This window comes from Oenanthe melanoleuca, unplaced genomic scaffold (genome assembly GCF_029582105.1).
Source record: "Oenanthe melanoleuca isolate GR-GAL-2019-014 unplaced genomic scaffold, OMel1.0 S148, whole genome shotgun sequence".
NCBI lineage: Eukaryota > Metazoa > Chordata > Aves > Passeriformes > Muscicapidae > Oenanthe > Oenanthe melanoleuca.
The window spans coordinates 3113-14849 of record NW_026612797.1 but is presented as its reverse complement, the minus strand read 5'-3'; the positions used below and the strand labels follow the sequence as shown (position 1 = coordinate 14849).

Here is an 11737-nt window from a genome sequence, read left to right as displayed (position 1 = left end):
CCTTCTGCACTTCCAGCTGGCTCCCTGGAAACTCCCACCTTCGTCCAAACAAAACTTCATCCCACCTGAACCTTTGATTTGAAGGCATCTCTGCAGGCTGTCGGTTGGCATTTAATAGCTGTGAGGGAAGACTGCCTTGGCTTCAGTGCTGCTGCTGCTGAACGAGGCCTCAGGCGGGAAGGGAAGGAGGGAAGGGAAGGGAAGGGAAGGGAAGGGAAGGGAAGGGAAGGGAAGGGAAGGGAAGGGAAGGGAAGGGAAGGGAAGGGACGGGACCGGAGGGGAAGGAAGGGAAGGGAAGGGAAGGGAAGGGAAGGGAAGGGAATTGGGGTGGACAGGACATACCTGGCAGCTGCCTGGGAGCTCTGGGAGGCTGGAACCAGGAATTGCTGTCTGAGCCCCTCTGCACGCAGCCCGTGCCGCCATCACCAGGACACGCCAGCTGCTCCTTGGGCTGCTTTTGGGCTGTCAGTGGCCTGTATCCAGGCTGAGCATCTCCAGGAGCCTGCTCAGAGCAGCCCCTGGCCCGGGAGCCACGGGCAGCCCTTGAGCCGTGTCCGTGCCAGCGCCGGCCGGGCCCCAGCGCCCATCCCGGGCCGTGTGCTCGGCACGGGCAGGACGCTGCAGGCACAGCCCCTGCCCCGAGGGCCCAAGGACAAGAGGTGCTGGATGCCTTTGGGGACTCCTGGCCTCGTCCTGCCCCTCGCAGCTGGGACACACAGAAACATCAAGGAGCATTGCTGGCACTGAGAGGGAGGCACTGAGGCCTCTGTGCAGCTCTGGGCCACAAAACCAACCCCAGTTTCAGCAGCTGCTTCATTTGGGCAACACTCACCTGCAGGAAATGCCACCTGCCACTCTCCAGAAGAACTCAGGCCACGCAGCAAGGGAAGCCTCAGAACCTGTCCTGCTCACTTCTCCCTACAAAGAGACATGGCAAGAGCAAATCTACAGCTGCTGGGTAAATCCTGGAAAGGGCAGGAAAATCAGGGGATGGGAAGATGCGGTGCTGTCATGCCAGCTGCCAGCCAGTTCTACCCTACAGCCGTGGCAGGGGCTGGTGTGTAAAGCTGCTTTAGCAGAATAGAAGGAGCTGCAGTTTCCTTGCTGGAGCCAATGATTCCCATCCTTGGGAGTTTCATACCTGAGATGCAGAGGGCTCAGTCAGTCGGAGCACAGTCCAGGTAGTGCCAAGGTTGTGAGTTCAATTCTCCCACGGGCCGTGTCCTCGAGAGTCGGATTTAGGAACCCTCTCAATCCCAGTATATCCTGTGACCTGGAAGCAAAGGGGAAAAGCCGCAACCGAGTTTTAATAAAAGAGGTTTTGCCATTGCAGAGCTTTTTGGAGTTGCAAAGCAAGGGAGAGGGGGAGCATCCCATCTGGCAGGTGAATGAGAAACAGCCCGAGCGGAACCGTGCCCGGCCCCGCCGAGCGGCTCCTCCCGCGCCCCAGCCCCGCTCGTTCCGCAGGGGTGCGCGGGCAGCAGCCCCGGGGCTGTGCGCGCACGGGAACGGGGAGCCGGGCGCTGCTCCGCGCTCAGGGCTGCGGGGCCTCCGCGGGACGGGGGCACCGGGAGCGCCGGGATTTGGGGCTCCAGGGCTGGCACGGCGGCCCCGCGCCCGGCCGGCTCCAGCCGCTCGGGCTCTCCGGCCTTTATTATGCGGCGTCCCGAACCCCGCGGGGCGGGGGAAAGAGGAAAAGCGGGCACGGAGGATGGGAATGGGGGGCAGACGGGGCGGTCGGGGTGGGTGACCAAGGACCGAGGGCGGGGGGCGCCGGGGTGTGCGGGGCAGCGGGGACAGGGGAAGGGGCGCTGGGGGGGGGGAATGGGAGAGTGGAGGAAGGAGGGGAGGCGGAATTGTGGGGGGGGGGGGGGAACGGGAGCAGGGAGAGGGAACAGGGACAAGTGTGGTGGGAAGGGAATGGGAGGGTGGAGGAAGGAGGGGAGGATTGAATGAGGGGAATGGGAGCAGGGAGAGGGAATGGGGGGGCCCAGGGTTGGGGGGAAGGAAGGTAGAAGCAGGAGCAGGAGAAGAAAGGAATAGAACAGGGTAGGGTAGGGTGTGTATAGGGATGGGGGCGGATGGGAAGGAACAGCGGGAAACAGCCAGGGGAGAAGGAGGGACACAGGGATGAGAGGAGCAGGGAGGGCTCGGGCTGCGGAGGGAAGCGGGACGGGGAGGGAAAGGCCGGGGGGGGGAGAGGGACGGGGGACCCAGGAGGGGAACAGGAGAGGGGAGCGGGGTAGGGACAGGAGAGGGAGAATGGGGGGCACAGGTTGGGGGGGGGAGAAAGAAAAGAAAAGGAACACGGGGAGGAGGGAGGAAAGGTAGAGAGAGAAAGAGGAGGAGAGGCCGAAAGGGGCGGGGAAAGGGTCGGTTTGAGGAGGAGAGAGAAAGGCAAGAAAGGGAGAAAAAGAAGGGGAACACGAGGAGGAGGAAGGAGGGGTAGAGGGTTTGAGAGGAGGGAAAGCAGAAATCCAACCAGTCCCTGTGCGCGGAGCTCCAACGCAGCCACTGTCCGCAGCGAGCTCAGCCCGGGCAAATGGCGGCCGAGCCAATTACCTGGAGTTCAATCACCTCGGCCACGCCCCGCGCAGCCGCACCGAGACCCGCGCACCTGTGCCGGGCCCGGCCCCGCCCCTGGATCACCTCACGGCCCCGCACCTGGATCCCCGCCCGGTACCGCCGTCGGTGCCGCCCTTGGTACCGCCCCTGGTTCCGCCCTTGGTACCGCCCCCGGTACCGCCTTCGGTACCGCCCCCGGCAGGACAGGACCCCGAAGCAGAGAAAGGCGTGTGCCCGCAGCCGCCTGTCGGCGCCTGCCCTACTCCCGCGCGCCCGCGGCGCCGCTGAGCCCACAGCCCGTGTCCGCACTCTCGGAAACGCCGCAGAAAATCGCGCCGCGGCGATCGCTGTCGGCGTCGCGCGCAGGCAGCCCCAAAACACACTGGGGTCCTTCATTTTCCCGCCCTTTCTGCCGCCATATATAGAAGGTCAGGCGAGTACCGGCCGAGCCGCCATCTTGAGAGTGGCAAGACGTCACTTCCGCCCTTCTCTGCTTCCATCTTTACTACTGGCAGAGGCCACTTCCGGCCCGCTGCCATCTTTGTTGTGGTACCCGTAACGCCCCTCACCATCTCAATTTCTAATTCGCCTGCCTGAATCCGGCAACGACGCCGAAAAGAGCTCCGGCCGACGCTCGAGCGGCGGCAGGCACGGGGGGGATGCTTGTCTCGGCCGGGCTCCTGCCGCAAGCGGCATCCGCAGCGTGGCGGCAGTCCTACAGGGCAGCGTCCCGGCACGCGCTCGCTCCCATCATCGGAAGGGCACGCGCGCAGCACCGCGCTGTGCCCACAGGACGGCAGCGCTGCCAGGGCGCCGGAGCGGCGGCGGCTGCAGTACCGCGCTGTGCCCACAAGGCGGCAGCACTGCCGCCCTTCCCACGCTCGCAGCCGCGGCCGCTCTCGCAGCCCGAACTCGGCGTCACCCTCCCCTCTATTCACACACACCCCCCGCTCCCCGCTCCATCCGGGCAGCGAAGGCGGGGGCGCCGCTGCAATCCGGATCTCCGGCGAGGAGAACAGCATTGCTGCCCTGCCGGATTGAGAAATCCGATTCCTTGCAGAGATTGAGGGGATAGGGAGCTCAGCCTTAGGCTGGGTTTTGGCAGCGGCAATCGGGTGAGGAGGGGAGAGGGGAGCTGCTCGGCAGCGGCTGCAGTACCGCGCTGTGCCCACAAGGCGGCGTTAGCGGCGGGTGCGCAGCCAGGGCTGGGGCGGGGCAGGGGCGGGGCCGGGGGAGCGTCCCAGGGGATGGAACGAAGAGGGACAGGGTCAGCGCTGGGCTAAACCCCCAGAACCCCCTAAAAAAACCCCAAAATTAAAAAAAAAAATTAAAAATCCAATAAAAACTTTAAAAAATCCCATCAAAATACCCTAAAGCAACCTTAAAACCCCAAAACCCCTTTAAAAACGGGGGACGGGGCCACGTGACACCCCAGGCAGTTCCAAAGCCCAAGGGGCGGGGATCGGTTTAGGGTGCATTGCTCTGGGCCTGAGCAATCGAGCCGAGAGAGATCGATCGGCAGGCATCACGAGTCGATCGCCGAGCGATCGATCGGCAGGCATCGCTAGTCGATCGCCGAGCGATCGATCGGCAGGCATCGCTAGTCGATCGCCGAGCGATCGATCGGCAGGCATCGCTAGTCGATCGCCGAGCGTCGATCGGCAGGCATCGCTAATCGATCGCCGAGCAATCGATCGGCAGGCATCGAGTCGATCGCCGAGCATCGATCGGCAGGCTCGAGTCGATCGCCGAGCAGTCGATCGGCAGGCATTAACATGGCCAGCGCTGTGCCGCGAGGGGCGGGGCCTTGATGTGAGGCGGGGGGCGGATCCGCGGCTGGGGACCGGGGCGTGGCCGTCACTGTGACGGGGGGCGGGCCCGCGGCTGTGATGCGGGGGGGGCCGACCCGATGACGTGCGGGGCCGTGGGCGGAGCCCGGGCCGCTGACGTGCGGGCGCTAACGTGACAGCGCTTCCGGTTCGGGTGCCGGCGGTGCCGCCGCTCCCTCGGCGGGCGGAGTGTGGGGCTCGGGCACCCGGCGGCATCGGGGCGGGCGCTGGGGCCGCGCGGCGCTGCCGCTGCTGCTCCGGGCTGCTGCCGGGGCTCCCGTGCCGCCGGCCGTGCGCGGGAGGGCGGTGCGGGGATTTCCCCGCGCTGAGGGGAACCGGCCCCGGCGCCTCCCGAACCCGCCGCTCCGGCGCTGCCAGGGAGTTTGTGATCAATTAAAAAGATGCCTTGTATTCTCGGAGTGGTGCATTCTACCTCTGCTGTTTTTCCTGCTAGTCTGGATCCTCTGCTTAGATTTTTTTCTTCATATTTTAGGTGCCCTGGCTGTGGTGGATGTCCCGGTCGAGGGCAGTGATGGCTTTCATGAAGAAATCTTTAAATGAAGACGGGATTACCCAAACCTTTCCCTTCCCTGCTGCACTAGAAGCCAGGAATATCCTGTTGCTTCAGTCTGAAAACGGAACAGGTACAGGTTTTTTTGGTATTGTGCCATTTCTACCAGTGGCGTGAAAGGGGCATCATTTTGAGCCGTTTTTAATAATTCTTGGGGATATTTTTGGGGTGTTTCTGGCTGGTTTTTTGGGGTATTTTTCTCACTTTGGCCACCTGGTCCAGCTAATTTTTGGAGTTTTTTGAGGGAATATTTTTGGTAATTTTGGGGGATTTTTTTGGGAAATTTTTTTCAGGATTATTGGTAATTTTGTGGGGGGTTTTGGTAATTTTTGGGATTTTTTTGGAAATTTTTGGGGTACTTTGGGGGAAATTTTTTGGGAATCGTTTTGGGATTTTAGGGAATTTTTTTCGGGTTTTTGGGAATTTTGGGGGATATTTATGGGGATATTTTTGGGTTTTTTGGGGTTTTTTGGGACTTTTTTGGGGATTTTCTGGGATTTTTGAGGGGTTTTTGGAATTTCTTTGGGAATTTTTATTGGGATATTTTTGGTAGTTTTGTGGATTTTTTGGGGAATTTTTGGGGATATTTTTAAGGATTTTTGGTGATATTTTTGGGGTGTTTTTGTGGGTTTTTTTCATCTTTGGCTGCCTGGTTATGGGGATTTTTTGGGTGTTTTTTTGGGGTGTTTCTAGGGGGGTTTTGGGAATTTTTGGGGGGGTTTTGGTAATTTTAGGGGTTTTTTTGGGAATTTTTTTGGAGTTTTTGGGTAGTTTTTTGGGGTTCTTTCTCCCCTATGGCTGCCAGCTCCAGCTGATTTTTGGGGGGGATATTTTTTAAAATGTTGGGGGATTTTATGGGGGGATTTTTTTTTTTTTTTTTTTTTTTTGCAATTTTTGGGGATATTTTTGGGGAATTTTTGGGGGTTTTTTGGGGTTTTTTTTCTTACCTTTTGCCACCAGCTCCAGATGATTTTTGGGGGGTTTTCTGAGAAGACTTTTGGTAATTTTGGCGAATTTTTGGGGGTTTTTGGTAATGTTGGGATTTTTTTGGGATTTTTTGGGGATTTTTGGATTTTTTTGGGGAATTTTTTTTCTTTTTTTTGGGGGGGATATTTTTGGGGAATTTTTTGTGGATTTTTGGGGAATTTTTGTAGGGATTTTTTTGGGATTTTTTTTTTTTTTTTTGCAGGATTATTTGGGATTTTTTGGGGGTTTTTGGGAATTTTTGGGGGGATTTTCTTTGGGATTTTTTTTATTTTTAATTTTTGGCGATTTTTTAGGAATTTTTTCTTGGGTATTTTTGGGGGTTTTTTTGGGTTTTTTTTTTGTTTTTTCCTTACATTTGGCCGCCACTTCCACATGGTTTTGGGTGTTTTTTGGATGGATATTTTTGGTAATTTTTGGGGATTCTTTAGGGGAATTATTTTTGGGTTTTTGGGGATTTTGGGGAATATTTTTGGGATTTTTTGGGGTTTTTTGAGGATGTTTGGGGATTTTGTGTTGCTTGTGTTTGTTTGTTTTGTTGTTGTTTTGTTTGTTTGGTGTGTTGTTGTTTCTTTTGGTTGTTTTTTTTTTTTTGTTTTGTTTTGTTTTGTTTTTGTGTAGGCCAGGAAACAAATTCAGCTTTAATTGTCATAGGAGCTGCTAGAGAAGACAATCTAAGTGTCATCAGTTCTGTACAGAGAAAGCAATGTGGAGCTGCTCTGAGGTGCAGCTATATTGTGTGCAGGGAGAAAAAGTTACAGAAAAAAAAATATACTTGGGTTATTTTATCTTTTGATTCTTTAAAAAAATAATCTAGCCACTTTCTATAAATATGAGTTCCAAGATGAATTTTGGTACCTTTTTCTGCTTGTGTTGCAAACAGGACACCTTGATAAGCGTGATTCCTAGAGCTGAAGGGAGACACCACAGCCAGACAAGGTGTGCAACCACCTGACTTATTTCTTCAACCACCTGATTTATTTCTAGTACAATTAGAACAAACAGCCCTTTCCTTTTTAATAAAGATAAAGCACCTAGGTGAGATTTCAGAGGAAAAAAAAAAAAAAAAAGAAAGAAAAAAAGGCATCAACACTCATTTGATCATTGTCAAACACAGTTTAATTTGTGACAGAGTGTGCCAAAAGAAGAAAACTTGGGTGGATGGCTTTCTATATCTAGAAGAGGTAATCAGTTCTAATGAGTAGGTGGCTACTTTGCATCCTTTTTTTCCCTTGTGCAGATTATATGTGTCAGTTCAGAGTGCCTGCAGTTGCCTCTGGCTGGGTTGGGGATCACAGGCCCCCTGGGCTGGGTTTGGTGAGTTTTTCTCCAAGGCCAGCAGTGAACACTACTACACTCCACCTGAGTTCAGCTCAGAGCTCATCTCAAAACATGGGGAGCTGAGATTTTTGTTTCATATTCATCACTGTTTTTCTCTTATGATTTTTTTTTTTCACTTTAAACAGTTTAAAAATCACGAGGAGGTGAGCAAAGAACCTGCTGTGCCCCTGGATTCTGCATTTACCACTTTGCTAAAGAGAGCCTATGAGAGAGGAAGCAATACCCTACTGGAAGGTGGTGTTCAGACAAAATTGGCTTCCTGGCTCCCACCTGACCAGCTTTTGTTGGGAGTAAAGCATGTGCTGTTATACCTGAAATCCACAGTGGAGAACTTCAGCAGGGTAAGAGCAATATTGTAATAATATTGTGGTTATGTTTGATTTATTTTCATGTAGAAGGTACAAATGACTTAGCTGTTCAAACTTAGGTTCCAGTTCTGTAGCTCTTTTTTCTGTGCTTGTCTCTGAGGCTGCACAGCACCGTACAAAACTGCACGTAATTTGTAAACAAATGCCAGTTCTTATTATTGAGGATTTGCTTTGGATTTACTTTGCATGGGTTACCTTGCTGATCAGTGTGAGTGCAAATAACCTCGAGATTTTAATCCAGCTCCTGGGTCTCCCCAGGAAGCCTTTGCAGAGAGTAAAATTCACTGGCCTGTGTACCTCCAAATGTCATATATATAATGTATAAATGAATATATATAGATGTGTAAATGAAATTCTATCACTATTTATTTGGCAACCTGAGACTTCTCTTAGAATCAGGTTCTATTAAGGGAGGTGGTTCCTTCTCCCAGAAGAGGTTGTAATCTAAGTAGTTCTTAGTTAACTCCTATTCCTGCTGTATAATTACCTGTCTGCTCCCATCCTCCTCTTTTCTTCACTTCCAACATGTCTTTGTTTTCATAGCTTGGTAAAACTTTGGGTCCTCAGCTTGTTGATCTCTGTGTGGACCTGCTGAGCATCTTGTTGTGCCGGGACAATGAAATAAAGCTGGAGCAGCAGCAGAAGCAGGAGGAGCATCAGGCTGATGGGATCTCTTCATGGATGAGGAGCCTCTGATGACAGAAGTGTCTTCAAATGACAAGGTACCAAATCCCTGCATACAGAGGCACATGTTAGTAAACTTGGGTTTGGCCGATTCTCTGGGGAATAGTTTTGCTGATCAGAGAGTTGTTGTCAAGCTCTTGGAGGGGAACTTAGGAATGCAGAGCGTGAGGTTGCTAAACTACTGTCTGGAGATGTGAGCCAGCTGCATCACCCACAGTCCCACCCCTGAGCTGGAACACGGTCAGGAGAAGTCTCAAATCAGATCACCTTTTCAGGAAAAAATGCATCCCCTCAGCCCTGTGTAAAGCCTTATTGAAAATTATGTACCTGAGGAGGGAATTTTTTCTCCTTTCATCTGTTCTGTGAATTTGTGGAGATTAGAGTGTGTTGATGAACCCCAGAATACTCAGTTCTTCTCTGCAGACGAGCTTAGACACGTCCAGAGTGTTCAGTATAACAGCATAAATCCCACAGCATAAATGTTGAGAGAATGATATTTATGTGCTTGTAATTCATTAATATTTTTTATCCTCTGGTCAGCTAGTAGACAGTTTCATGTTCAATAATTGTAACTGATAAAATGTGGAAAATAGGCAGATGAATGAGTTTATTTTTTACCCTGCACTGTGATTATCCATTCAGTCATGCTGTTACCTCTGTTTGTTACAGACCCTGGAGGATGCACTCACCTTGATTTTCAGACATCCTGCACTGGAGAGCTGGTTCCTGGCGTTGGAGCTGCGCTCTATTCCTCAGCCTGGTCTGAACCCTGTCACTGTGAAGCTCCTGTCAGCTCACCTCCATTCTGGGGTGCTCCAGCTGCTGAAAACGAGAGATCACAGACACGTCTTGTCCAAGTATTTCAAAGCCATCACCAAAAGTGTCCTGGAAGAGCTGCAGACTGGGGGGAAGGACCAAAGCCAGGTCTATCCCAGGAAGTCTCACCAGCTGCAGGCTCTGGAGGAGCTGCACATGTACATGACTGCAGCTCAGCTGAAGGAGATCACTTTAACCATGCTGCAACTTCCTGAGATGGGCTTGGCTTCTCAGAAATCTGAAAAAATCCCCTAAAATAGGGAAGCAGTTAAGCTTCTATGGACAAACTTTGGTGCAGCTCTTTACAGACAGCCACCAAAGACAGCCCCAGCAAGGAGAACTTCTGCTGTCCACAGAGCACATTAAGGCTTTGGGGAAATTGATGTCAGCATCGGCCAGAAGAGATTTGGAGCGAGTTTTCCTTCAGGCTCTCCAGAGTGAGCCAGTCCTTGCTCTCACAGGTGGTGTTGAGGTGCAGGCTCACTGCCTTGCCCAGTGCTCACTCACCTCCCTGGCCATTGTGGCCATGCTGATCCAGCACTCCAGGACTCACCTGCTGCAGTTGGAGCTCTGGTGTCTGAGCAGTGCCACTGGGAAGTACCTGAGGAAGCACATGGAGAGCTTTCTTCCACTGGTTCACGTGCATTTGCAGTACAGAGACCTGTATGGATTCAGCCGACCTTCCGCAGGTAAAGGCACCACTGAGCCCTGCCTGATGCAGGAGGCCCTGCTGGCCTTAAGGGCTGGCAATCTTCACACCACAAATAAAGGCGATAAGACCTAGATGTCTGACCTCTAGTGACTGTCTTGGAAGTACCTCTGCAGCACTAAAGGTGAACAGCTGTTCTGAGGCTTGCCTGTTTGAAGCTAAGTGCTCTTAAGAGTTACTGCTGCCCTGATTTTTCTTTTGAAGCCCTTATTTAATGCTTGGTGAATGTGGAATTCTGTCTTTGTGCTTCTCCTGATTTAGTACAGGAGATAAAACCTTTTGCTCAGGCAAGGAGAGAAGAGTGTCTGGAGCGTGCAATGCCACAACCAGATGGTTTTTGTAGAAACTGAGCTTTCACTTTTGCAGAGTCCAAGAATTTTCTTTCTAAAACAAACCTCCGGCTCTGGGCTGGCTACAGTAATGCTCATATGTAATGTCATAACCTCACAGTGCCTCCTGGAGGGTGGATATTCCCGTGCAGAGCTGCCCCTTGAACGCCAGCTGTGCCAGGAACGGGCAGAGCGTCCAAGGAAGCTCAGCAGCATCGGGACAGGGACAGGCATCTGCTCCAAACAACTGGCTATTTAAAGCCCTCATCCCCCAGCCCCACCCATGTCCCTGGGGGCAGCTGACAGAGCTGCCTGGAGTTCAGCTGATTTAGCCCCCCTGAGCCGGGGCTCCAGGTGATATTTTCAAGCAGGAGAAGGCAGGGCCGGGGGCGCTCCCGTCCCGTGCCAAGGCAGCTCCCCGTGCCCACGGGAGGACATCTCTCCCTGCAGCAGCTCAGCTCCTTTCAGAGCCTCTGCAAGTTCTTTTCCCTCAGCAAAGGGTGCACATCCCTGCCTTCAGCACACCTCCAGTGGGACCCACCTGGGAAAGCTTTCCATCCCTTCTGCACTTCCAGCTGGCTCCCTGGAAACTCCCACCTTCGTCCAAACAAAACTTCATCCCACCTGAACCTTTGATTTGAAGGCATCTCTGCAGGCTGTCGGTGGCATTTAATAGCTGTGAGGGAAGACTGCCTTGGCTTCAGTGCTGCTGCTGCTGAACGAGGCCTCAGGCGGGAAGGGAAGGGGGAAGGGAAGGGAAAGGGAAGGGAAGGGAAGGGAAAGGGAAGGGAAGGGACAGGGAAAGGGAAGGGAAGGGAAGGGAAGGGAAGGGAAGGGAAGGGAAGGGAAGGGAGGGAAGGGAAGGAAGGGAAGGGAAGGGAAGGAATTGGGGTGGACAGGACATACCTGGCAGCTGCCTGGGAGCTCTGGGAGGCTGGAACCAGGAATTGCTGTCTGAGCCCCTCTGCACGCAGCCCGTGCCGCCATCACCAGGACACGCCAGCTGCTCCTTGGGCTGCTTTTGGGCTGTCAGTGGCCTGTATCCAGGCTGAAGCATCTCCAGGAGCCTGCTCAGAGCAGCCCCTGGTCCGGGAGCCACGGGCAGCCCTTGAGCCGTGTCCGTGCCAGCGCCGGCCGGGCACCCAGCGCCCATCCCGGGCCGTGTGCTCGGCACGGGCAGGACGCTGCAGGCACAGCCCCTGCCCCGAGGGCCCAAGGACAAGAGGTGCTGGATGCCTTTGGGGACTCCTGGCCTCGTCCTGCCCCTCGCAGCTGGGACACACAGAAACATCAAGGAGCATTGCTGGCACTGAGGCCTCTGTGCAGCTCTGGGCCACAAAACCAACCCCAGTTTCAGCAGCTGCTTCATTTGGGCAACACTCACCTGCAGGAAATGCCACCTGCCACTCTCCAGAAGAACTCAGGCCACGCAGCAAGGGAAGCCTCAGAACCTGTCCTGCTCACTTCTCCCTACAAAGAGACATGGCAAGAGCAAATCTACAGCTGCTGGGTAAATCCTGGAAAGGGCAGGAAAATCAGGG

At 53.7% G+C, this 11737-nt stretch overlaps 2 long non-coding RNA genes across 7 annotated transcripts; one reads left to right on the top strand and one right to left on the bottom strand.

Moving 5' to 3' along the window:
* Positions 1-4509: 4509 nt before the first annotated feature.
* On the top strand, positions 4510-9098 carry LOC130266687 (uncharacterized). Of its 5 annotated transcripts, none has more exons than XR_008842943.1 (5): positions 4510-5038; positions 6833-6888; positions 7416-7631; positions 8202-8380; positions 9012-9098. It is a non-coding gene; the product is annotated as an uncharacterized LOC130266687 (long non-coding RNA). The 5 variants fall into 5 exon arrangements; XR_008842946.1 differs by having other exon boundaries at positions 4513-5038; positions 6833-6987; XR_008842942.1 differs by lacking the exon at positions 6833-6888 and having other exon boundaries at positions 4517-5038.
* LOC130266688 (uncharacterized) lies at positions 6901-11284 on the bottom strand. 2 transcript variants are annotated; one of them, XR_008842947.1, is made up of 5 exons: positions 11103-11282; positions 10738-10872; positions 9032-9759; positions 8146-8391; positions 6901-6983 (listed from the first exon to the last, which is right to left on the bottom strand). It is a non-coding gene; the product is annotated as an uncharacterized LOC130266688 (long non-coding RNA). The 2 variants fall into 2 exon arrangements; XR_008842948.1 differs by lacking the exon at positions 6901-6983 and having other exon boundaries at positions 8302-8391; positions 10738-10852; positions 11103-11284.
* Positions 11285-11737: the final 453 nt, after the last annotated feature.